This window comes from Phaethon aethereus (genome assembly GCF_964289735.1).
Source record: "Phaethon aethereus genome assembly, chromosome: 3".
In the NCBI taxonomy this organism is placed as follows: domain Eukaryota; kingdom Metazoa; phylum Chordata; class Aves; order Phaethontiformes; family Phaethontidae; genus Phaethon; species Phaethon aethereus.
Genome location: NC_138576.1, coordinates 42,821,768 through 42,847,112, shown reverse-complemented (window position 1 = coordinate 42,847,112; position 25,345 = coordinate 42,821,768).

The following is a 25,345-nucleotide window of genomic DNA, read 5'->3' as shown; positions in this document are numbered from 1 at the left end:
GATGCCAGAGCTGTTAGCCGTCGCAGTGGAGCCCGAGAGTGCAACTTCTACCAGACTAGCAACAATTAGGTTTGCAAGTGTAACCAGATCCCATTGTTAATCCCAGCTCTGTTTGGGCATCTGTAACAACTGGTTATGTTGTAAGACCACGATGGCTTCCAAGTGAGAAATCACAGCGTTCTCATTATGTGCTGAGTGTTCATCACATCAGATCCATTTCTCAGCATTTAATGTTAATTACTAGCTTGGTTTTATATTAGCTGAGAGCTAAATGATGTAGTACTGCAGAAAACTATTAAGATCTGCGTCACATAGGCAAACATAACCATCCACTTCCAGCATGTGAAATGGATAATGAGCGGGTATAAAGGAGTTCTCAGAAACCCCAGCTGAACGCATTCAAGAGCAGAGCTTCCTCTTTAATGGGCTCTCTGCCAGAATGACACATCACTCTGCCTCACTGAAGTAATTTATAAACTGTCCTTCACAACACTCTTTTTCTCTCCTGCGTGTGCTGCTTCTCCTCTCGGGGACAGTCGCAGAAGGAGGATGCACCTGATGGTAAAACGCCGCGCTGTTCAGAATAGTAAAACTCTCGGAGAAGCAAGAACCTGCCTCTCCTCAGGACTAGGCCTAGAGGAAGAGGCAAGGCAGGGCGATGCGAAAAGCAGAGCTGCACAGAAGGAGTTGGCTACCAACCACATTCCCAATTCTTTGAGGCTGACTTGGGTTTTCCACTCAAAAGCACTGCCTGGGCTTCAGACTGTAAGGCAATATCTGAAAGCATCCTGTGTCGTTCCCTGCGTTCCTGGAGAAAGCCCGGTCAGAGCTGGAGGTTGAAGTAAAGGTCTGCGAGGTTTACACAGCGCTCCCCCGGAGGGACGGTGCTGAGGTGTATCAAAGAGGGTGTTTAAAGGGAGGGAAAGGAGCTTCTTAAAATCTCTGTGTACCTTTCCCTCCCTTCCTCTCCTTCTGCCCAAGCACGCTCCTGTACAATGAGTCACTGGTGGCTGTCACGGGCTTGGGATCCCCGCTGCACTATTCAGCGCATGAGAAGACAGTCCTTGCTTACAACACAAACATGAAAAACTAGACCCAGAGACAGAGACAACCAGAGAGCATAGGGCAATTTTAGCCATCCTGCGGGTCGAACAGACTACTGACAAGATCTTGGCCTGGAGTGTTCAAAGGAGAGTCTTTCTGAAAACAGGGGCTGGAAGAAAGGGAGAGAACGTTGCACATTTTTAATGAGGAGTCCCTCCCAAGCCTGAGGAGAAAATAGCAGAGGTGCTTGCTTGTGGTTGATGAAGGTGGAAGTCAGCCTCCTGACAGTGAACGAAGGTTTATGGGCAGGGTGGGGATAGGTTCTAATAGAGCTTGCAAGTGAAGAGAAAATTTTTTCTGCCTGATATCACAAAGAGACAAGAGCTAGCACAAGGATGTGATCACGACAAAGAGAAAGCAGAGGGCAAAGAAAAAATTATGATGGAGCAGTCCAAGCAATGGGCTAAGGAAATGACCATTGCAGCAAAGGTCCTGCTGCAATAAAAACATTAAGATGCCGGATGATAAGAAGCTATGCAGACAGCCAGGAAAGGTTATATATAGATGGAGTATGAACAAGAAATCTGCAAGGCATAAACTTGGCATGTTTATTTAAAAAGAAAATACTAATTACTTAGGTCATCAGAAAAAAAAAGTGCTTCCACTAATATCTGAAAATCCTTACGCCAGAAGGACTGTTATGCCTTTCTCAGGAAAGAGGAGTCAGCTTTTCTTTTGGGTAACTTGCCCAGCAATTACCTGATTCACCAAAGCAATTGCTTTGTCCACTGTCGGCTATTTATGTAACTATTTATACATGACCCTACAGATGTTCTGTACTTACAGTCTAGATGTGAAACTACAGGCTCACACTAAAAGCACAGACAGGACCATAGCATGCAAAAACATTCTCAAGCAGACAATTTCTAGGCAAAATCCTTTAGCAGAATTTTAGAAGATTGCCCTGCCTTTAACCAGTTCCTTCTTACGAGATGCAGCACTGAATATTGAATTTAAGATACAGCAGACCTGGCAGCAGAGTTTAAAGTGCTGGGAGTCACAAGGGAAGCATAGCTGCCCAGCAGCTGGCTTTATAAAGAGAAACCGCGTGTTTAGCCTTCCTTGCTCCAGTTTCTCAGGCTTTAGAGGGCCTTCCCTTTTGCCCCGTCAACATCCAGCACTCCTGCCTAGATGTGCCGGAGCCCTTGTTCCTTGAAAAACATTGTTGGCAATTTCCACAATCGCAGCCTTCTCCTACAGTTGGAGGAAAGGATGGCTTCTGACAATGAACTTCACATATGTGCAAACAAAAAACGCGTTGTGTGGCTTGCCGCTTGCCTTTGTTTCCCTGTTTTGCAGAATTTGTTTCTCTCATCAACCTGCCTAGGGCTGCCAGGGACTAATATTGCCCGCGTGGTGTTGAATTTGTCAGTCAAACACTGAGCTTAGGACAGAGAATATCTTCCTTTACAATTAAAATGAGCTGCTAAGCGGGGAAAGGTAAGGCTGTCAGCTCCAAGGAAATTTAACTTGTCCAGTAATCTCCTCTCTGTTCCAAAACCTTGCGACCTCGGTGAAAAGACACTACAAATTTTATAACTATAGCCTTTTCAGCAATTCAGCTAAATCCTGTTGAGTTGCTTGAGTTACTTCGTTTTCATCTTCAACAGCAGACTGAGACCTGGACACTCCTGTAAATTGAAAACAAGTGTAGGTTAAATACCCAGCAGGGATTTCTCTACCTACCCCAAAAGCTACTTAACACTTTCTCTCCTCCTAGAAGAACCAACAGACTCCTCTTTGTTAGGAAAAAGATTTACTAGGACCACAGACGAGCTTGCAGCAATTACTATGGGGTAAAACAAAAATGCAACAGCAGTGGAGGACAAAGAGGAAAGCGTATAGAGAAAGAAAACTTAAGTCACAGCTTCGCAAAAATATCTCCAGCTCAGGCATGCTATTTTTTTCACAACCTTGTGCTCACACTAAGGGCTCTCACATAAGCATCCGGTTGCAGCAATCCATAGGACCAACTATATTTGCTAATAGCAAAAGTAAGATCGCCTGGAACTACTGTCATGCTTTGGGGTGAAGGAGGCAGCCACGGCAGACGTTTCATGTTGTTCTCAGGTACCACCGAGTCTAAAGGAAACAGGGCTTTTTGCAGCCCTCCATCGCTACTAAAAGTCGCTACCTCCTTTGCACAGGGCACCTGTTTTGCAAGCATTGCTTTGCCCATCTGATGAGCATGTTTCATGTTTGAAAGATTGGCAAATTACAGGTCAAGAAGCAATTTTACTCAAGCACTGAACTGCCAGGGCTGAAAAGAAGAAAATAATTTTCCCTTTTTTTTCTTCTGTTTAATAAATTATATACACCTTGTGAATATGTGTTGAAAATGCATTTGGGTCACCATTTGGGGCAGGTGGACATACTCTATGGGGTATCCTGCCAGGCATGCTCTCACGGGACAAGGCAGCATGCGTTAGTCCACTGTAGCTTACCTGCTTTCTCCTCCTGACTTAACTCCGGAAAACATGTGTCGTTGGAGACTTCTTCCATCCTTCTCCAAGACCAGAAGTAATTTTGGGTTGTTCCAGTGGTGCATGACTTGCAATAGCAGTTTTAGAAAGAGCCGGGAAAGGGCTGACTCGGGGCACGCAGGTCGCAGTGGCATGGGGGTCCCTTTCAGGCCACCACAGTACCTCCACGTGCCCCGTGGCAGGGGCTGTGGGGGCTGCAGGAAGCTCACCAGCCGGGGCAGGGCAGAAGAACTGCCCGGCTGATGAAACTGTCCATGATGCTGAGCTGCTACATGCATTCCTCATTTCTCGCATAGGTTGATGCTTGTTAAGAAGAAAAATTTTTGCAGCGAGAGGAAGTCAAGTAAACTTAAGGAAACCTAATTTTCCCATGGGTTACCTCAGTTTAGATGTACCTGAATCCCTTGCAACATCCATACAGAAATAAAAATGTAATGCAGTCAGCGAATTGCAAGCTGCTTTTCATAAAACCACTGGGAAGTGCAGATGCCATGATTACACTCTGTGCTCAGCGTGCTGCGGAGCTATCATGGAAAGATGTTACCCAGCCTTTATTTGCAAGGGGCCATTATGTTCATTATTGCTGTATCACCTGCTAGTGTTGTTACCATTAAATGTCCATTAGTGACAATGTCTGTTATTAACTTCTGGGCTTAGAAATATATAGCTTGGCAACTGTTTGTTGTAGTATTTGCAAGGGTGTTAAGGTTGACCTATAAAAATCTCAGCCTGCAAACATTTATTTCCTAAATTCTGTGGTTTAGTATTGCCATCATTGTACTTTGAAAAATAATTTCACAAAGTGGCTTAATTTAAGCAAAAATGTTTTTTACCTTTTAGGATTTCTGTTCCATCATTTCACCACCATCGATGGCTTCAAGGTTTCAAGACACCTGGATGAGATGGGAAGGACAAGGGACAGAGGTATTCACAAATGCCAGTTCTTGCCTCTTCTCTAGGCTGACTTCGGAGGCCAGTTTTCCAAGGGCCTGTCTGAGGTCAGTGGAGAAAGAAAGGCCACTCCAGAAAGCAATTTGGGGTACCTTAACAGACTTAAGATCTGGAGTGTCTTCTGGAGCCCTTGCACTCCAGCACAGCAGGAGCCAAGTGACACTGGCTTGAGGTACCTTTAATGTTATCACCCTCCCTCTTGTTATGGTAAAGCCTGGGAGAGAAGCAGAGGGAGAAAATGGGCTCTTCTCCCTGGCCTGAGGGAAAGAGTAGCTCTGCCCGCTGGGCTGGAAAACTTCTTTTCGTGGGCTATATCCCTCACGGTGCCTCTCATATATATAACCTCCTGTACACATAACCAGACACAAACTTCAACCTGGAGGAAATGGGCTCCTGAGGAACAGCGTCTTTCCTGCGGAAAAGGGATGGCTTCTCCCACACAAGCAAGGTCCTCAGATTTGCTGGCGTGGGACGGCATCGTAACGAGAGCGGCTCTGCTCTCCGCTGCACGATGCTTCCGGAGAGCTGCTGGGAGGCCAAGCAGCGGCTGAGCCAACGGGCTCAAATCTTCCCGGGTTGCCCTGGCCCCTGTGGATCTGCTTGGTTTGCTGGGCTGTAAGGGAAAAGGAGCCTAGCCCAAGGCCCGTAGGCAGAGTTTGTGCTGCAAAATGCAAGAGGAAGGGAGAGAAAGGAGAAGCCGCTCCAGCAGAGAAAAAGTTGATAATGGAGCTCATAATTAGGAGAAGAGATGTCAAACGTTTCAAGGCTCTTTAACTGTAAGTCACCAACCTGCAACACCTTAAAGAAAAGTAAGTGTGGGTGTTCAGCAGAGACAGATGCCCTCAATTACTAATTATCCATCCTTAAAAGAAAACTGTTTAAAGTTTGCTGCTTTACAGATTTCACTGGTGGGGTTACTTGTCAAGGAAGTACATATGCATAGTACTAATGTTAGCAATGAGTGGGATTTACAAATGACATTTATCTCCAACATTCAAAGAATAATAGCTGAGGGAGTGAAGGGCTCAGGAGTGCTTGTTTGGCTATTTCGTTACTCTGGTATTACCAAAAACAGGAGTACTTTATCTATGGCTTTTGCATTCCGAACTGTGACAAATTAGTCAAAACACAAAAATGTATATATATATACAGAGAGAAAGCTATATATAAATACGGGTGTGTGTGTGTGTGTTTGTGCGCGTGTGTATTCTAGCATAAACTGAAAGCACTTTCCCCGATTCCCCCTGAATCATTACAGTGATCTCTTTTAGTCTGGCTAAAAATATGAACATGGTGTCATCAAATACGACCAAGAGGTAGCAGTATCAAAGATGCTGCATTCTCACAAGCAGCCATAAAAAAACCCCAGGGTTATTAAGAGCATTTGCACTGGAAGAAAAGCTGGATGGTGAGCTGAGGTATTAGCAGACTGCTAAGAATATTCCTGGGCAAGTCTGGCCCCCAGAGGAGCTTCTTTTGGGGTTCACGCTTTAGTAGGGAGCAGAAACTCCAGCCTCTGGTCACGGTGCCACAGAGAAACAACCCCCCTCAGTTCTGCTCCTCTGACCTACTTAGTTGCGTTTGCGTCGCTATTTTCACGCGAGGTATTTGAAATCAGCCTCATCATTCCAGCAAAGAGCATTATCTCTCGCCGTTTTCCATCTAGCCCCGAGAATAACTCTGATGTCAGCGGGGAGCGCTCGCGCTGGCAGCCGTCTCCTCACTGCCAGCTTGTCAGATAAAAGGTCAGCTGGCTCTGCCGGCTCCTTGGGCGGACCTGGCGCACGCGGTGCCCACCCGCCCCGGGCACGGCAGCCCTGGCAGAGCCCGGCTCCAGCTCCTCACCTCCAAGATCCCACCCGGTTGTGAACCTGCCCTCAGGCGCAACCAGCCGGCGGCAGCCCTCCAACGTACGTTCTGCAGCCGGAGCGGTGCGGGCGCCTCGCGGTCCGGCCGTTCCTCCTCCACAGCAAACATCCCAAACCGAGGCGGCGGGAAGGGGGAGTACACCCCATCTTCGCGTCAGGTGAGGCAAAAAGCTGGGACCCGACGTGCTGACTGGTGGCCGTTGGGCAAGTGGAGGGAGCACAGGCTCATATTGGTCTCACCAGCAAAAGCTGGGATATTTTGTCAGTCCTGGGCAATTTGTCCTCCAGCCGCAGTACAGCCTAGAGTTCCTTACATTAAATCACTACTGCAGCAAGAATATAAGGAACGGCAAGGTGCTCTGGCACAGCCCCCCAGGAATCCAGCCCTGAGCAGAGTCCTAGCAAACCTCATTCATACCGTTAGCCACAATGGCCATTCTGCCTGAGGAAAGATGGAGTTAGGACTTCAGAGTCTGGCCCAAATCCTAGGCTATATAAATAGATTTCTGTGAATCAAAGCTCCATTATGTAAGACATAAAAATAAGAGAACAAACGAGAGGAAAAATAAGCTGAACTTCAGAGTCTGCAGTGAAGCATCAGCTTAAGAGTTTGGGCACTGAGTCAAGACACAGATCTTTCTCTTTTCTTTTTTTTTTCCCCTGGTTTGCCTGCTTTGCTTTAAAAGTGACTCATGCACACTCACTCCCCCTTTCACCAGCATTTTCCATGTTGTTTCAGACATGCCTGTACATTTTAAAGCTCAACAGGACCATCAAAACTGCCTGTTTATTGACAGCGCATCTACATTTGCACTTCCGAATTAGAGGGAGGAAAAGGGATGTGCACAAACAAAAAAATGCCTCAAACACGTCACCAAGGTTAAAAGAACCGTGGTGCGAGGCATGCCGCAGTTTACAATGAATTGAAATGTGACTAAAGGCAGCATGTGACAGCCATCTATATTTAGCAGTGGCTTTTGCTTTTACACTCTTTGAGGTACCCTGTCAGAAAAGCATCTATGTTTGTGCATCTCAGCAGAAGAATGAGCCCCTGAAGGTATAGGAAACGGCTTTATATACATTCCAGTGGTCGCTGGGGTATTTGTTTGTACACGTTGCAGGCTCGCCTCCCTCCCCACCTCTGGCACGTTCTCATCCACTCTTTGCTTTGACCAGGGAGTATTTTTAGCTGACATAGCGCAGTCATTCCACCATTGGATCTTGTCACACCTTTTCCGTGAGCCTCTAAAAGAGAAGGCTTGAGAGCAAATCGCAGTGCCCCTCGTAGAAGCGGTGTGGTTACCATCCTTGTAAGAGATGAGATACATATTGCATTTGCTTTTCTTCTTTTCTGAACCTATGTTATTTGCATAGTCAAATGAGTGAGGAGCGTGTGTTTTGTACGAGGTTAATTCATGTTGAACATAAATTCATCTGAAGTGGGTTTTTTTTGGTTCAGAGAGATTCCATTAGTCATACCTGCACCTTTTCAGCAGCAGAAAAAGGAAAGAGCTATATGCATGTGTTTTTCTTAAAAATCACCCTGAACGGTTGTCCTTTTGGGAGAGGGAGATTCTTTTTTCTTCTTTTATTGCAGCTTTTCTCTACTGTTTGGTAAATAAAAACATTTCTTACATGCACTTGTATTACATGCAACCTTTTAGGTTTATAAATAGTTACAGAAAACGACATTGTCTTTCACGGTCCCCTTTCTAGTCTGCTTAAAGCCTTGCCTGACTGCTTTTAAAGAGGGCTTAGAGACGTTTAGATAACGTGGTGATGCATGCATATAAGAACTTGAACAGCACTAATAGTCTAGCTGGGATAAGCATTAGAGCATTCCCAGTATCCCAGATTTCCATAAATAACATAAATTAACCTCCCAGCTATTTATATGCAGTACCAGCTGCAATGGCCTTTTATTTCATTCCTTTATTCTCCCCTTTTGCTAAATCAATATTCATCCAACATTCTGGGGACGGCATCCATTTTTTGCAACAGGCTGCACAAGCACAATGGTTGTTGCATAAGTTCACTGGGAAACAGTCACCGAAATGTCTCACTGCAGCCCATTGCTGCTCCATAAAGGACTCTCCACTGGGGGATTTGCAAAACAAAGTTAAGGCTTGTTTTACAAGAAGCTCTACATATTGTCATCCCCAAGCAGGATGACAATATATCTGCCTCTGAACCCATGCCAGCCCTGAGACTACGCAACAGTAATTGTAGAAAGATGTCTTTGCATAGGCCAGGAAGGGGATCAAACTTTCATCCTCCAGATCTTGCAGAGATTCTTGGTCCACAGCCCAGCTGTAGACCTATACTCTGTGTTTCCAGGGTTTGGACATAGTATTTTGTGTGCTACCATAGCAACTGATACGTATCTGCTAGCAGATGGCAGTTCCAGGAAGGAGGCCTGAAAATGTCTGTGTAGCAATCTTTGGATCCCTTGGACATTTCAGAAAGACTCCACCTTCCAGGCTTTTCCTCCTGATATTTCAGACATCACTGGTTGGCATGTGGCTTCATGAAGTAAAGATAGGGCAAACTGGGAGATGCCCTATCAGTAAGACTGACAGCTGTCCTGGACAAATCAATAGAAACTTTTTTAAAAGCATAGAACAAGTAGGCACATGGAAAAATACGATACAATGGAGAAGAGTCATAATGGCTGTTGTGTAGGGAAGCCACATCTCACAAATCTACTGAATTTTTCTAAAGGAGGTAACGAGTATGTAGGTGTAGCTCATTAGGCTGATAAAGCTGAAGTGGATTTTCAACAAAGTTTTACGATATCCCTTACCAAGGGCTCTTAAAGATGCTGAACTAGGGGAAAACTTCTCTCACGGATTAAAATTAAAGGAACCAAAGAGGAGGAATAAACCTTGAGGTCTTGTGGAGATCTGTTCTGCTTCTGTGTTGTTAAGCATATTCACTAACCACCTAGAAAAGGCAATGGAGAGTAAGCTGACGAGGTTTATTGATGATACAAAGCCACTGAACCTGTAAAAATGAGTGATGACTGTGCAGAATCATAATTCAGTGCTATGGTACAAAGAAACAGGGCAATAACATGTCAGACAAAATGTGGTGTCTATGAACACAGCATCTATGCATAAAGGAAAAAGCAACCCTAAATTCAGAGACACAGTGGCGGGTTTTGAGCTACCTGTTACCCTCAGAAAAGTAATTCTGGCATTACAACAGCCTTTTCTATGAACATGTTAGCTCAAGGTTTAGCAGCACCAAAAGAGCAAATGGTATCTCAGGAACTACTAGAAAAGGAACAGAGACCAAAAATCCTTGCTAGTCCCATTATCTTGAACCCTCTGTAGAGTTCCAGTCCTTCCATCCATCTTAAAAAAATACAATACAATTGCAAAAAGAACAGACACACACCACCAGTGATTAAAAGTATGGAAAAAAGGGTTCAAGAGCAACTAAACAACCAAGGAGTCTTTCGTCTAGAGAGATGAGCAGGGAGATGACAGGCATCTAGGAAACCTTGAGGAGTTGGATAGGGACTGATTATTCACTCTTCCTATAGAATGGGAAGAACACAGCATCAAATTTTGAAGCTACTGGGTGGTATTTTCAAAACAAAGGTGGCACTTTTTCACAACGTAAAGGTTATACTGAGGAATTAATTGCCACAGGATGCTGTAATTCCCAAAAGTTTGCATGGGTTCCAAAAAGCAATTGGACAAAGTCATAGGAAAAGACCGTTCTGACTTATTATGCACAAAGATGACACCTCCAGTTCAGGAAGTTTCTTGGTTAGAGATTGTCAGAAGCTGGGAATATACCTGCATCACTGCCACCCCAAAACCATCTTCCTATCCACTGTCAGTCACTGTTAGAGACAGGGTAATGAACTAGCTGGGGCTTCAGTCTGGGCAGTCAAAGTCCTCTCATACTGCATCATTTGAGCCATAGCAACTGATCTCAGGCTGTGCTAAATATGAGGTAACTCAATGTTTTTCACTGAAAGCTAATCTCCATCAGCTGCTTCAGATTTACCATGAATTTATAAGAGCCCACACACAGTTATGGTACTATTTCATCCCGCCTTGGCGTTGCATGCTCTTTTACTTTGAACGTAAAGAGGCAAGTCACAGAACACATGAAGGAAAGCAGAATACTTGGTATTAGGCTTTTGCAAACCTTCTGGATCTTATTCTTTTTCCATGTTTTGTCTTCTTCCTTATTTTACCTGAAACATCAGCAGAGATGCTTCCTTTAAAGAGAAAATGAAGATAGGCTGATCTGATAACCTCCCTCATCCATCAGCTGTTCTTTAGCAGGAAATGACTGACATTCAGTTTGAGCTTTTCTAGAGGAATAAGGAAGGGTCAAACTCTGAAAACTGGATTCACCCTACTTTGTACCTCACTCAAATACAAGTCGCATTGCAATCACTGCCACTGCTTAGAGGATTAAAAATTATAAGGCTAATGAGAATGAGAATCTGCCCCTGATGTACCAAGTCTCTCTTTAACAGTCCTATTTGGTTCATCTTACTGCGGCTACTGCCCCATTAAAGCCTTAAAGAGAACTCATAAATATAAAAATACCCAAGAGTGTGGCAGAGAATCCTGCCCTGAATAATTGTACTGAAATGTTCTAAAAGGAACGTAATTTCCTTCTCGATAGCCTCAGTAATACTTTGAAGCGAGAAGAATGAAGGTGAGGACATTCATTACATTCTGTAGAGGTACAGAAAGAAACCTTTTTGCAGTGAATACGTCAGGGGAATATGTCTAAACGGGCTTGTATCTGGGAAAATATGACCTCTGATTTTGCCAAGGTCAGTAAAACCTACTGTGATTCGCTTTGTGAGTTTCGGTCACACAAGTTAAAGCTGCCTCAAGGCAACTTTAATTTCTGTACCCAAATGCAACAAGACATGATGTTTCTGAAAGGTTTGCAAAATCCTCCTCTGTGTGGAGCAGCAAGATTATCTGGTCCAACATTTGTTTATGATTATTTACGGATCCAAAACAAGCCAGTTCTTTACAGAACGGCAGATCAAAAAGCCATTAAGAGCTGTTAATCTAACATGAAACAGGCTTCTTAATTTCAGTTTCCTGGCTCACGCTGTTCAGGGGTGGGTGCTGTTCTTCTCTTAGCCCCTAAGGTGATACACGCCAGAAGACCCTCACATCATACAGGCCTGCAGTGCCATTTGTTGAGAGAATCTGTTAAAATTCTGGGTTACACAATTTGCTGAATATTTCTTGGGTTAAAGCTGAGAAGAAGAGGGGATGGGTCTTGCACTCTGCCCTGAATGCCTTTATATGGCTGTTCAGAGGCTGTCACTCCACCTCGTAATCGCCGTTTTTGGAGACAGAGATGGGCACATGGGGTCACACCATTACCCATTCCTTCAAACATCCCCGGTTCTTAGTGTCAGAAAAATGAGCTCCCATCATCCACTGCACTCGCGTTCACATGGGATTTCTTTATTGTGCTAGGAATAGGAGGTTTTCCATAGAAGGTTAAAGCATTTCTTGTCCTGCCTGAGACTGGCCAATTCTAGATGTTTCTGAAAAAGATGCCAGGATCTTATTAGGTAGTTGTGGAGTAGTGTGATGTCCAAAACAGTTTCCAATTTACCTGCACCAGGAAAAGAAAGTGGTTTATCATCTGCAATGTGAGTATTTACCTCCTTAGATTTTCCAGTTATCCTACACAGAATAGCAATACATACTCTTTTATTGACGTGTCTAAATGCCTAATAGCACCTTTACTTTCTTCATATCTTGTGGCAATGAACTTGACAGATCGTTGAAAAAGTATTCGCCGTTTACTGGAAATGGTTACCTTTCTGTTTCGCTTCATTTTTAACTCAGGCAGTGCTATATGCATCGTTTGTGTGCCATAGGATGCTCCTCTCTGTCCCCTTTTCTTCACCTCCTGTCTGACTGAGCAAGCCCAGCCTTTTTGTCGCCTTTCCATCGAGAAGTCTCCCATCACTTTAGCTGTTTTATCACCAGGTTTCTGTATCCTCTCTAGAAAGACTGGCCTACCACTAAAGTGAGCATACCTTGCATGGCAGATCACCTTATAATGCCTCGGCAGATAGGAACGGTATCCTCTCACGCATTTTTTAATCGTTCAAAGCATCTTGCTTGTTTTCTAAAACCTATGGTGGTATGGCTGTCCTCATGCTGCTGTTTACAAAGATACAAACCCTTCTGGTTCTGTTGGAAAACCCCAGTTTGGGCTAGAGCTGTACAGGACTCAGCAACCTGAACACCCAGCCCAGACCTCCGCCAGTGATGGGCCACAGAGGTGGTCTGAGCTCTGGTGGGGCACCGAGACCGAGCTGCAGTCAGAGAGGGTCACTGCTGCCAGGAGGTGATGCCCTGCTTCATCCTCCCGACACCTCTACATCCTGGTCCTGCAGGAGGTGTGCTGCGTCCCGTCCTGCAGCTCTGGTGCTTCTTGGATCTCTCACTGAGCTGAAGCAGCTCACGAAACAAGAGGAAAATGGACATCAGAAGCAAAGGACATTTTCTGATGGATCAGGTAGCTGGATCAGCTCCACAGTCGGCCTGACAAGCAACGCCGTGGGTGTCAGAAAGAGGGTGAGAGTCCTGGTCAGCAGCAGCAGCAAGAGGTGGAGGAAGGAGAGGGAGAAGAGGGGTGAGATGGTATCTGTCAGCAGCACCAAGCCGACAGAGGACTTCCAGAGGACTTCCATAGGAAAATGTTTGTGATTCATCTGTTTCAGAATACGGGTATCCAGACATTGGCAAAAGCACGTGCCTACAGCTCCAAAGCCAGAAATACTACCTGACCCCTAAAATCTAAAGACATGGAGAAGGAAAGTTCACCTCTATACAGCTGCCAAGCAAGCACCCCAGCAGACCCAAGCCTCCAAAATTGTTACACCACTGTTGTCAACATCACGGTTTCCCTCCTGCCTTCTCACTCCATCTTCCCAGGTCTCTTTGTTGCTCTTCACAGCCCTCTCTTGAGTCATGAACCAATGACGGGCTGTGTACATCTTTGCGGCTGCAGTGGTTTCCCCTCCTTTCCAGACTGACGTATTTCAAACACTTGCTCTAGATAAGGTGCTTGGAGCTTCTCCTTGTTAGCAGTTAGCCACGCTGAGAATTGCCAGCCTAATCCTGCCCTGCATTTCTCAGCCATCAAATACAACTCCCCTCATCCCGTGACTATTTGCTCTATGAACTTTTTGTCAGGGACTTTGTCTGACTTCAGGCTTCCCGAAAGCGCAGGTACTCAGGGTCACTGTAGAACAACCTTGGCCATGCCTCTAAGGTCTCTGTGGAGCTGTGGTGTTTTCTTTTTGCTTTAAACTCCTGCTTTCTCCTATGAGTTCCCTTTATATTCAGATGAAGAAGCAATACAAAATTTCACAGGAGGGAAGAGGTGCACAGCAGAAAGAGATGAGATATGGAGTATGATTATGCAGGAATCCTGTGCAACCTGAATTGTAGGAAAGTCATCTCATCTCCTGCGCTGGAATGTCTCCTGCTGATGGGTGCAACCCTTTCCCAGTGACTGTGAAAATCTTGATAAGGAAAGTGATGAGACACTCGGCACAGCTAGAGCTCTAAGACTTGGGTTTGCCCTCCCACGCATTTTGGGTGGGCAGGCAAACCACAGACTGTCATCTGTGAAGTCAGAAAGCATTGGGTACATTTAATTACTACATTAGCGCTTGCTAACACTTTCAATGCCAAGAATTGGTTGTGAAGGGTTTGGGGTTGTTGTTGTTCGAACTTTGTTTTTACCACAACATAACTATCGGGGTAGGAGCCCACACATCTGAGAGCTCGAGTCAGCCCATTAATAGGCTCTTTGTGCAATAAACAGGTCAGTAAATAGTTATGGCAAAGCAGAGAGCTGAGTGGCTTTGGCTTTTTCTCATACTTTTCTTCTCATTGTTTCTTATTCTGTCTTTTCCCACTCACAAGGTTTTCTCTTTGCAAGTTTTCTGTTTCCAACAATCTTATTTGTTCTGAGGAAGAAGAGAATAATGTAAATAAATGATCTTTTCAGTTAAACAAGGTCTTTCAGCCCTTGGGAGTTAGGCACCACAGAAATCCCCTCTGAGAATCTGCGCCTGACCATTTCAACAGGACCTGCAGGTTGCTCACTGCACACCCCATTTATCAGCAGTGCCCAGATGACTGGCCACAGCCTCATCCTGCATCCCATGGCCTAGTCAAGCCCATTCCCAGAAATCCAAAGGAGCGAGCCAAATCCGGTGGCAACAACAGCAGCCAGCTGCTGGCCTCCCCCGTCCCATGGGTGCACAGCCCTGGCATAGCCACGTGGCACCACTGCACGGCAGGGAAGCAGAGAGGGGTCCCAACGTCCCAAGGAGACAAGGAAGGTTCCTGCCACCCCAAATTATCTGACTCACCCCATAGCCCGCTTGCTCGTCCGGGGAAGCCGCTGGTTCAGGTCCAGCTGTATGAGCTGCTCTGGGCAAGCGCTGCGGGCTCCCGAAGCCCCTTCCCCTGGAAGACGCGGTCCGAGTGGGACGTGCAGAGCGTGCTCGGCACCTCCCGGAGCTCGACCAGCGGCATCGCACGGCACAGCATCGCCTGCCATTATGACAAGCCACGTGGCCTAGCGACCTAAAAGGTTTGGGCACTGCTGCTTCACACAAGAAAGGGAAATTATAATCGCATTTGGCAGTTTCCCCGGGAACACAAAACCAAGGCATCCAGAAGGGGTACACAGCTGCTCTGATGTGATCTAGTTAAATACTTGGGTAGGTAAAAACCTGAACCAAAATGAGCTGTGTGACAGATTTGGTATCTTTCAGTTATTTTTCCATACTTGGGATATCTGAAATGAGTCAGTCCGTGCAAAGTCACTGTTGCTTAATGCTAGGGGATCAGTGACAAAAAAAACCCCAACAGTCGAGAGCTCTTCTGTTAGTCAGCATTTCCTTCCTGATCCCACGACAGGAACCGAGGCATGTGTGCACCGGAGCTGTGCTTCGCCCTCCCCATCCGTGCCCACTTGCCTCCTGCTCACCAGGGAGACGAGAGCCTTCATGCCACTGGTACGTGTGCTGCAACCCTGCCATCGGCCCCGGGGCCGCGGAAATGTCCTGACACTGTGCTGCTTCTCAAAACGTGCTCAGGCTTGCAGGATCCGTCTTGTCTTTTCTACCTCCGCTCTAAACTTCGCGTTGAATCAGAGGCTGAAGGATTGCAGTGCTTGTTGTTCAAAGAAAGGGTAAAACACTAAGTGGGTCAAAATAAGAAGAACATTTCCCTTTCCTCCTTTTTGTTTTTTTCCCCACAATGATTCCCCTTTACCAAACTAATAACTTTGAGGGCATTTTTTGTTCTCTTTTATTTCACCTTCAATTTCTGCCATATGTATCCTTGTCAAGCACAAACGTGACTGAACGCATGCATTGGGGCACCACAGTTCTACTCCACAGGAAGTTATTAAGCCTGATGCAAACACACTGTTGTTTTCATTTAGCTTATAGGTGAGATACTAAGCAGGTTTTGATCAGTGTGAATACATCTGCTCACTGAATCTGGGGTAGATTTTTGTTACCAGGTATCCTCTAAAGGACTTAACTCAAGCTTCTACACATAGAGCAAGGTAAATGAGTATAACCACATCCTACATCAGTCCAGAGAGATTGGCACTGCTACGATTAAATGCATGGAGGTGTAGATGTGTACAAACTCCCTAACTTCTAGCAACCATCTTTCTGCAGAGTTAAAAACAGTATTCATACATACCATTTTCTAGAAAGCAGGAGGATGGTTGCCCCAGAGAGCACTTTGTGGACGCTGTTGGGTTATGTTTTACTGAGTTCAGCTGGCTCGTCGGCTCTTTTGAGCTCTTAGCCACGAGCATATAGCCACAGCAACCAACAGGACCAAAACCACGTAGCCTCTGACCGTGGAGATCGTGGGAAAGTGTGCAAAGGCAAGGGTGCATCAGCCGCTGCAGGCTGGTTCACCCACCACATTGTGTTGTCAGCTGGGCTAATCGTGTCACCTTCGTGCCCCTGTCGTGCTTGACTCACCCACCCCACTTCAGTACATTATCATCCAGTACATTATCACAGTAGGAACTCCGATCTACACAGCGTCACAGAGTAAAAAAGGAAGAGAAACATAAAAATACAGAAAGTCCATGCTTTTTTGACACTGACCTCATCAAAAAGACCATTCATAAAAACTCCCGTCCCAAATAGCAGTGCAACTCTTCAACAACTTTCTGTTCTGTGCAAGTTCCCAAACTTTGTCAGCCTCCAAAATGCCTCAGTCCTAACCTGGCCCGACTTCCTGGAACACCATCTGGGACCAGATGGAAGTGCCAGAAGGCCATCTGCAATGGGGACCACTAACCCACAGAGGCACCAAACACACAACCCTTTGGAGTAAGTGGGTCTAAAAACTGGAGAGAGAGACCTGACGCCACCAAGGAGATGTGCTGACATCAGCTGAGTGAAGTTACCTGGGGCTCCGGATGCTGGGCATGTCACCGAGGTTGCTGAGAGAAAATAGCGGATAATAAAAACAAAATCTGCGAAAGACACACAGCAGATATTTTTCCTTGCAGATGACACTGGAGTGTTGAGGAAGGTGGGTGAGTGCCTGCTTATACACACCGTATTCTTATTCATATCATCCTCGCAGGGTAACAAGCTCTCAGAAGGATTTTGGTTAAATCATTCCGTGAACAGGAATAATCAAATTTGTTCTTTCCTTTGCTGAAGCTTTTCCCAGCTTACTATAAACTAGTTCCAGGCCTGTACTGCTACCTCTTCCTTTTACATTTAACCTTGCTGTCACTCTAGTTTTACCATAGTCGGTCTGAAATTCATTCACGTAGAAGCCAACTGCGGACTGGTTGTTGTGTAATGTCCCTTGATTTTATTATTTAATCTTCTTTTCATCTTGCTCATGTACAATACCTATGGCTACAAACATTCAGTGCAGTTATGAAATATCAGATCCCTCCCTCTGCTGCCTGGGAAAGGAAGGAGAAAGGAAGGGGGAGATTTCATCTCTATCCCCTGGTATCATGCTCTGAATGTTACTCACTGTGCTAATAACTGCATCAGCATGTTTATAAGCTGCTGTGCTTTTAATTGTTTCACTCACTCTCTCATACACATGAAGTAAGCACTCTAATGGATTCTGTACCTTTCATCCTTTATTTTATTGCTAATGGTATCTCCAGTAATATAAAATGACGGATGAGTACAGTCCGAGGAAAGCGGGAAAATCAATGCGCATCCAGGCTCTCTACAGAGCGGGCGAGGAGCTGGGGCTGCCGGGGACCGTGATTCCTCTTGGGCCAGGTGAGGAGAGCAAGGAAGGGCACATTGGCAAAACATGTCCTCTGGTGCTCGCCGTTCGTAAAGGAGGTGGCTCCAGCCACGCTTGACGTACAGACACACACGCAGAGGAGCTGCCGCACGCGTGGATGTAGGGTGCTGCTCACGCCGCAGCCGGGGTCACCCACAATTCGGGCAGCACATGGGTTGAGTTACCCCAGCGCAAAGCGACTGGGTGAGCCGGGTCGTCTTCTTCCCAGGCTTTCCCTGACGTGAGATCCCAATGGGCCTTGAGCAACGAGAGAAGCAATGGCAAGCTCTTCCCTTGACCCCAGAAAGGGAGGTGTCCACGTGGGCAGGGGCCATGCCCAGCCCCGGGTGTGGGCAGACCCACATGTGCTTGAACAACGGTGCCCCAAAACATGTGATGGTGTCAGAGTGTGTCAAGCACAACAGCAAAGCAGCTCTCTACATCTTGTGAGGGACACCTGGTAGTCCTCCACGTGGCTAGAGGAGAGCGTCACACACACCCCCCAGGAACACAACACCCCCGTGTCGCACACAGCCATCAGCCACTGACGGTGTTAATAATGCACAGGGACAGCCACTTGCCATTTCCAGTTCTCTAGACACCTTTGTTTTCCCTACAGGAAAATACAGCTCTGTCTCTGGCCATGAAAGAAAAAATGTGTAAAAAATCAAGAAGATTTATACTCTTTTTTTTTTTAAGCACAGGAATACAAAAGTCTAACAGATACCAACAAATTTTAATGCATTTAGGGAAAGGAACACAAAGGTAAGGATAAGCACTATTTGTTTTAAAACAAGATCCCACCCTTCACGTCATTCTGTAGCCTGGAGTGGGTATCGTACTGCCAAGTTGTAGGAGCCTGTAATGGAAATGCTGACAGACCTTCCGCACCGCCGCAGAGTCGCTCTATAAATAACCTTTGCAAATGCCTGGCACGTGAGATGTGTTCAAGTAGCCACTTGACAGAATCTGGCAACTCGACCAATTACTATTTCAGAAAAGAATCATAGCTGAGATCTGTTTGTCTGCGTACTCGCTCCTGCAGGTGGTTTGGGTGCGTATCCTACCTATTCTCCAGTGCCAGATACGATGCCTTAAGGATGCTGTTCTGGCAGGTACAATGCTGCTTCCCAAACAAAGCTGTAATATGACCTACTTTGCTCAGTCTAGTACTATTCAATAATAAGTGGCCACTATTGGGTTTCTACATGTAGACACCATCAAACACATTTCACTGAAGCGTTTAGATATTGATTTTACTCAGCCTGGGAACTTCAAAGTGGGTTCTTTCCATGTCATCTTGAAAACGTATCCTCTTGCTCCGGTGCTATAGATCCTCTGTTAGTACACGTGCGTGCAGAGTCCCCCAGCTGATAGCCGTCCCTCTGCTATTTGTTTCTAAATTAAGGGCAATTGCTGTGTCTCTTTATCCCCCAATGGCAATAGCTATTGCATATAGCGATGTAGGAGCTGTCTCTGCTGCTTGGCTTCCCTACTGTCACCCAGCCGTACCTAGAAACATGTTTTTTTAACAAGATTGCAAAATAAAGCACTGGTCCCATGTAGGAGCTCTGGGGAAACTGGAGGATTGCTTAAAATTTGTGAGCCTGTTTCTACAGCCTCAGGGAGTTTGTTAAGTTTTCACCACGCATTTGTTCATCCCATCGTGTGTTCTGGGGCTCTGTCTCTAGCTAACATCTTCAGGGAGATTTTTTGCTGTTCCCCAACTATAGGGGTTGCGTTGTTGGTTTCTTTTGCTTTCTGTTTTCTTGTGTTTGGGAGAAGATCTCTATCAATTAGAGAGACATCCAAGTACAACTGACATTTTGTTAAGAGCTAACCAGAAGCTGAAAAATAGACATCTGATACACTTTCAGTAGGGGGGTTAAATGCTGCACCTGAGCCAGATTTCCAACCACAAGGTGATACTCTTTTTCCTGAAGTTCTCCTAGTAATTTCAGGTGGAGGAAAAGCGTCCCCTTCCTGTTCCAATTCGTTACATTATTTTTCTGCACATCATTACATTGCTGCCACAGGCAGAAAATGACTTAAGGTCTTTGGTCTTGAAATGTGGGTGTTTAAGCAGACTGTCCTGCTTAACCCTGATTAATTCTGCAGCAGGAAGGCCACTGGCATCAGAGGGGCCCATGAAACGGAGCCCTACCCATGTTTAGGCCGTGTTCTTGCCATGCATTTGGGGACAAAAGAAAAGTTATTGCCCACCCAGAGTCAGGAGTTGGTGTCTTCTGCACCCTGCCAGAGGGGTACAGACCAGCATCCCCCTTCCTCATCTATGGCCCAACACAGATGCCCAAGTAAGACATCCGTATGTCTCATCTACAGATCCACCCTTCAAATCTGAGTGCACGGTACATAATCAGAAAAATGAGTGAGCCATCGTTGTTTTTAGGGTGTTTTTTATACAGAGTCTTTATGTAATGTATTATTATGGTGTGCTGGATGTGATGTTGTTATTATTATTCTGCCTAGGTCAAATGGCAGTTATTTTCTTGTAGAAAATAATGAGTTAAGAGCACCACAGCAAAGGAAAACCAACAAGCACCTGATGCAAAAGAGCAGCAAGACTGCTGCAGGAGGTCAGATTGCTTTCAAACACGGCACTTTTGTTTCTTCCCAGGCATAAATGAGTGTTCTTGACCAAGTGCCGTTCCTGATTGTTCCTCCTAAAAATTTCGGGCAGATGATAGCACATTGTTTATATTCACAGCAATTATTTCCTGTGAATGTTACTAATTTGAAAGGCCAAACACAGTAGCTGATATGATACCCCAGTAACACCCGAGGAGGTCTGAACCAAAGCAAGACTAATGGCATGGGGCACCCCATGAGGAAAACCTTTTGTCTGGGAAGGGCAGCCAAAGCGGGCAGTGGCGATGCCCGTCACTGGAGCCCTTCGCAGCACCTGGGGCTCCTGGAGCTTCCCTAGGCTTTCTGCCCAGCCTGCAATAGACACGTTGCCTGGGGCTCTGGTCTTTGCACAGATGCTGCTTTGAGTATTTCTGCAGTTTGGTATTGCCAAACGCTGCCCGCTCAGTCAGCACTGCAGAGCACACGTTTCTTCACCAGGACTTCGATGACAGCAGATGGTTAATCAGCAAGCAATGCTAAAGGCAGAAAGGATGGGGTGGTTGTTTTAAGTCTGAATCCATACAGTAATGGGGGACGTTAGAGCACTTTTAGCATATATTACAAAAAAAAAAAAAAAAAAGAGACCACAGGTAAACCAGGACAATTTGATACTGCCAAAGTCCTTTACCGTAGCAAAGGAATGCCTTAGTGGAGATCGCTTTTCTGCATCCTTCCTGCCTTCCCTGGAGCTAAGCGCAGCACTGCGCTTAACTCAAGACCAGATCCAGCTCATTTTATCAAGGCCCGTCATCTTTGGTTTCACTCTTTGTATACAGCGATTGGGATTCTGTCCTACCTGTTAAAATAAGGATATTAGCAAGCAGAGAGATTCCCTTCACGAGCCACCAGATAAAGCGATGGAGTCGGTCTGCTTTATGAATGCTAGAAGAGAAGGTGCAGTGTCTGGAAAACACTAAACTGACCTGTGGGGTTTGAGACCTGCCTATAAAGCCCCCATTTAGATGAGATGTTTTCAGAGTGGGTAGGCCAAACTACACTCTTCCTAAGTGTCTGCTAATAACCTTAATGGAGCGCAAAATCATGGAGAGGCACCAAAAGGGATTTAAAAGTGGAGAGAGCGGGATGGGCAGGAATGTATAAAATCACACAGAGGCGCTGAGGTAGGCAGGGACCTCTGGAGATCGTCTCGTCCACATCTCAAAACGAAACACTCAAATCTACACGTTCACATGTGTGCAAAATGGCGCTCATGGACACAGACATCACGTCACTATCATTTGACCAAAAAAAACCCTGGAGGAGCAAAAGCATTGTCAGGAAAAGAGGAGGTTGGAGTCATCGGATGAGATCTGCAAACACGCCCGAGGGCGTTGGTGCACCCGAGGCGAAATCTCCTCCTGACTCAGCGCTGCGTGACTTAGCGGTTCAGATCAGAAGGAAACGTCACCCCAGGGCAGAAACCCAGGTTCCCCCACAGGCTGCGTGCCGAGGACGAAAAGCCTCACAGTGGGCTCTTGAAAAGCTGGCAAGGCGAGTGAGGGGCGAGCAACCAGCTGGGAAAGTGGGTGGCCATTAGTGCCGAGAGCAGTCTAGGCAAAGCCCCTCGAAGACAGTCCTTCGCTCCGTTTGGGATTCTCGCCTGCAGCTGGCTGCCAAAACTTGCCCAGGCATTCCTTAGAGGAGGCGAAGAGCTTTCCTGCTGTGTCCCAGCTCTGTACGCCCGTTAGCCCGCAAAGAGAGCACCGGCTGGGGAGAGCCGCTCTGCTCACAGCCCCACACGCCCGATGGGAGCAGGTTACGAGTCCAGGATACCCACCATGTACACAGGCCGCCCTGGCTGCCGAACCATGGCCACTCTGGACGAGTCTTAACCTCCTCTATTAAGGCCATTCCAGTTGCTATGGCCCATACCCTGTTGTGGGAGGTGGGATCCCACGGGATGCAAGCATCCAAAGTGGTTTCTCCAAGTGAGGCAGCGCAAGAGCGAAACTCGGGCTCTGCGCGTTCTGGGGAAATACTCTAAAGACTCAGGTGAGACACGAACTTACACCCAGTGTTGCTCTGGGGGGGTTTCTGCACCGTTTACAGAACCATTAAGGCAGCAGTTTCTTTTGCCAGGGCCTGTGGGAATTTGGTACTGCTCTCCCTCAGGGGGTTGAGAAATCCCACCCAGAAAAACAGAACACGCCCAAGGTCCTGCCGAAGCCAAGCGACGAGGGCGGAGGGGGAGACATGAACAAGGATCTCCCTGGGGATCTGGAACACCCTAACTGCTGCCAGCGTCTACTGGGGGTGTCTCAGTAGCAGCCGGGGTGGGGGGAGCAGCGAAAAAGTGCATTTGGCTAGGCTAGCCCCTTTCCTTCAGGCAGCGCAGCCAAGCTTTGAAAAGACAGAGAACAAAAGGCTGACTGGCGAGGAGGGGAAGAAAGTGCTGGAAAGGAATTTGTTTCTACAGGAAGCTCAATGGCTTGTTGTAAAACAGACTGCAGTTCTGTTGTTTCCATGTTAAACCCTAGAAAGGGGCAGCTCCAGCAAGCAGTGGATTTTCTGGTGCAAAAACAGCTGAGGTTTGAGAAGGACGAAAGGCAACTTGAGCTTCCCAGCTGGATCAGTAGTAAAAAATAATAACTGAGAGCGAGCTTTTTTTCCTTTTTTTCTCCTCCCTCCAGAAATTCTCTGGTTTCATCTTTTTGAGTCTTAAACATTCATTTAATCCCAGGCTTGCCTTTAAGAAAAAAAGAAAATGCGTAGAAGGCCTTCTATGCCCCAAATCTATAGCAACACTTCCAATTTTCATTACCAGAAATAGCAAAAGGAAATGAAAAGCAGGTGTGGGAAGGCTTTTCTGAATGATGCCAGGGCTGTGCTTTAACCTTTACTGGAGGGAAATACACATCTGTGTATGCCAGGCTATTGCCTTATTGCATAGTTCCCTTACAGCCACAAAAAACTGACAAAAGCAACCAAATACTCTCAAGTTCTTCTAAGCATGTTTGCTGACAGCCCGTGCCACTGAAATATTTCACTGACCTTTGGCAAAGACAGTAAATATGGTTTGCTAGGTTGTAGGGAGGAAAAAAAAATCAGGTCATTGGGGATCTCAGAATTAAACAAGGAAAATGGTAACATGAAAACAACTTTGGAGACCAGTGGGAAGAAAAATAGGCATATCATCTCTCAATCACGCCATGTTCTTCTTGCTTTTTGCATACATTAGTGATACTTTCTCTGAGTTACTGGAGATTACTTCGGTTTGATCCTGCCAGATGCTGAGCGACAAGCCACGGCCAGACTGAGCAGCTTGCAGCGATCGAGCTGAGATTAGTCCCAGATTACCTCGGTGAAGCCTGCGAAAGCCAGTCATTCTGTTTTTCATGTCTGTGGCAAAACTGCAAGATCCTGGAATTTGTTCTTTCTCCTCCTATATACCATTCAACGAAGCAAGAATGAATGCCCTGGAGCTAGCTGTACGCTGCCAACTCAAGCCTTTAAAATGAACACAAAAATCACAGCCCAGCCTGAACAGGGAAATGTAAGCCTGAACCTGGCCCCAGCGACAGCGGCTGCGGGAAAGGCCCCCGGAGGCGACTCCAGCGCTGTAATAACCTACGTAAACAGGGTTGGTGTATTTTTTTTTTTTATCCTTCGCCTTGCTTCAGTGGAAAGGGGCGGAAAAATAATTCACTTGCGTACACAGTCATTTAGGCCCAGTCATGATTCCTTTAGAGCCTGTGCCAATGGATTTTAGTCATTCTCTGGCAAAGGTTTCTCTTTTAACCACAAACACTGGATAGTTGCTGGGTGAGTCACCACCTTGAGTAATCTAATTCCTTGACCAGTACATGCTTGCTTCCTGCACTGCCGAGCGTCCTTCTTCACTCGGGTATTTCGACGTGTGCCTTTCCTGCAGGGTTTTTCTTTCCCGCAGTGCCCAGCGTTGCGGAGCTGGGAGTCCAGAGGAGCCCAGAGTCCAGCGTGCGGCTCCCAGGGCAATTCCCGCTGCAGACCCCCGGCCGCCTCAGGGCTGGGGAAGGCACTGTAGCCCACTGGCCTCCCTCACCTCAAATCCAGCATGTGCTGCCCTTGGGACAGCAGCAAGCTCAGGGTTAGAAGGTAATTTTTCAGACAGCAAGCCTTTACTCAGCAAGTCTGGTCATATCTGGAGGCAAAATGTGGCTATGCAGCTTACCAACAAATTGTAAAACAGCCAAACCTGCGGGGTTTGCCTTGTACCAGTCTCCTGGTCAGCCCTTTGGACAAGAGCAGTCAGTGCCCAAGGGCTGCTCTGGCTGACTTTAGGAGGGGAACGCCAATAACAACTGCAAGCAGCACGGGATGGCGTCAGTGCAAACCACAGCAAGCCCCAGGCGTACCTGCTTTGGCAAGGGGGGTGGACGGCCTTCCCTTCCTCATGTGCCGGCCTTACGAGAAAATGTGCTGCTAAAAAATCACGGGGTTTAGAAACACGAGAGAAGAAAGGTCTTTTTTCCCCCCTTAGAAGACCTATCGTTTCAGGAGCACTTAAATGCTAGAGGATTAAATTGTGGTGAGTGTTCACAAGACACCTTTTGAAGAATGTTATTAAAATCTTTCAGAGCCCCTTCTTTCATCATTGCAGCTTTCTGTTTCATTTCCTATTTATGGGGGACCATGCTTTCCTCGGGGCATCTTCTGGCCATCACTTACTGCAAGCTCCTTCTCTTCAGGGGAGGAACAGAAAAGAGAGGCAGCGAGAGGGGAGGATTAAATTATACACTGATATTTTCAAGCCAAGAAAAGCAGACTATAATAAAAGTCCTCGAATATAAATTTATGATCCCGGTAGAAAAATGTCTCAGAGTAAAGTATCTTTGTGCATTTATGTATATATGAGTACAGCTGACAAACAGAGCAGATCCAACTGTGGCTATACCTGATAGCCTATATGTCTGCTAAGATTGTTAGGTCCTCTCCTGACCTAATCTATATGCACACCTATACTCAAGACACACACACA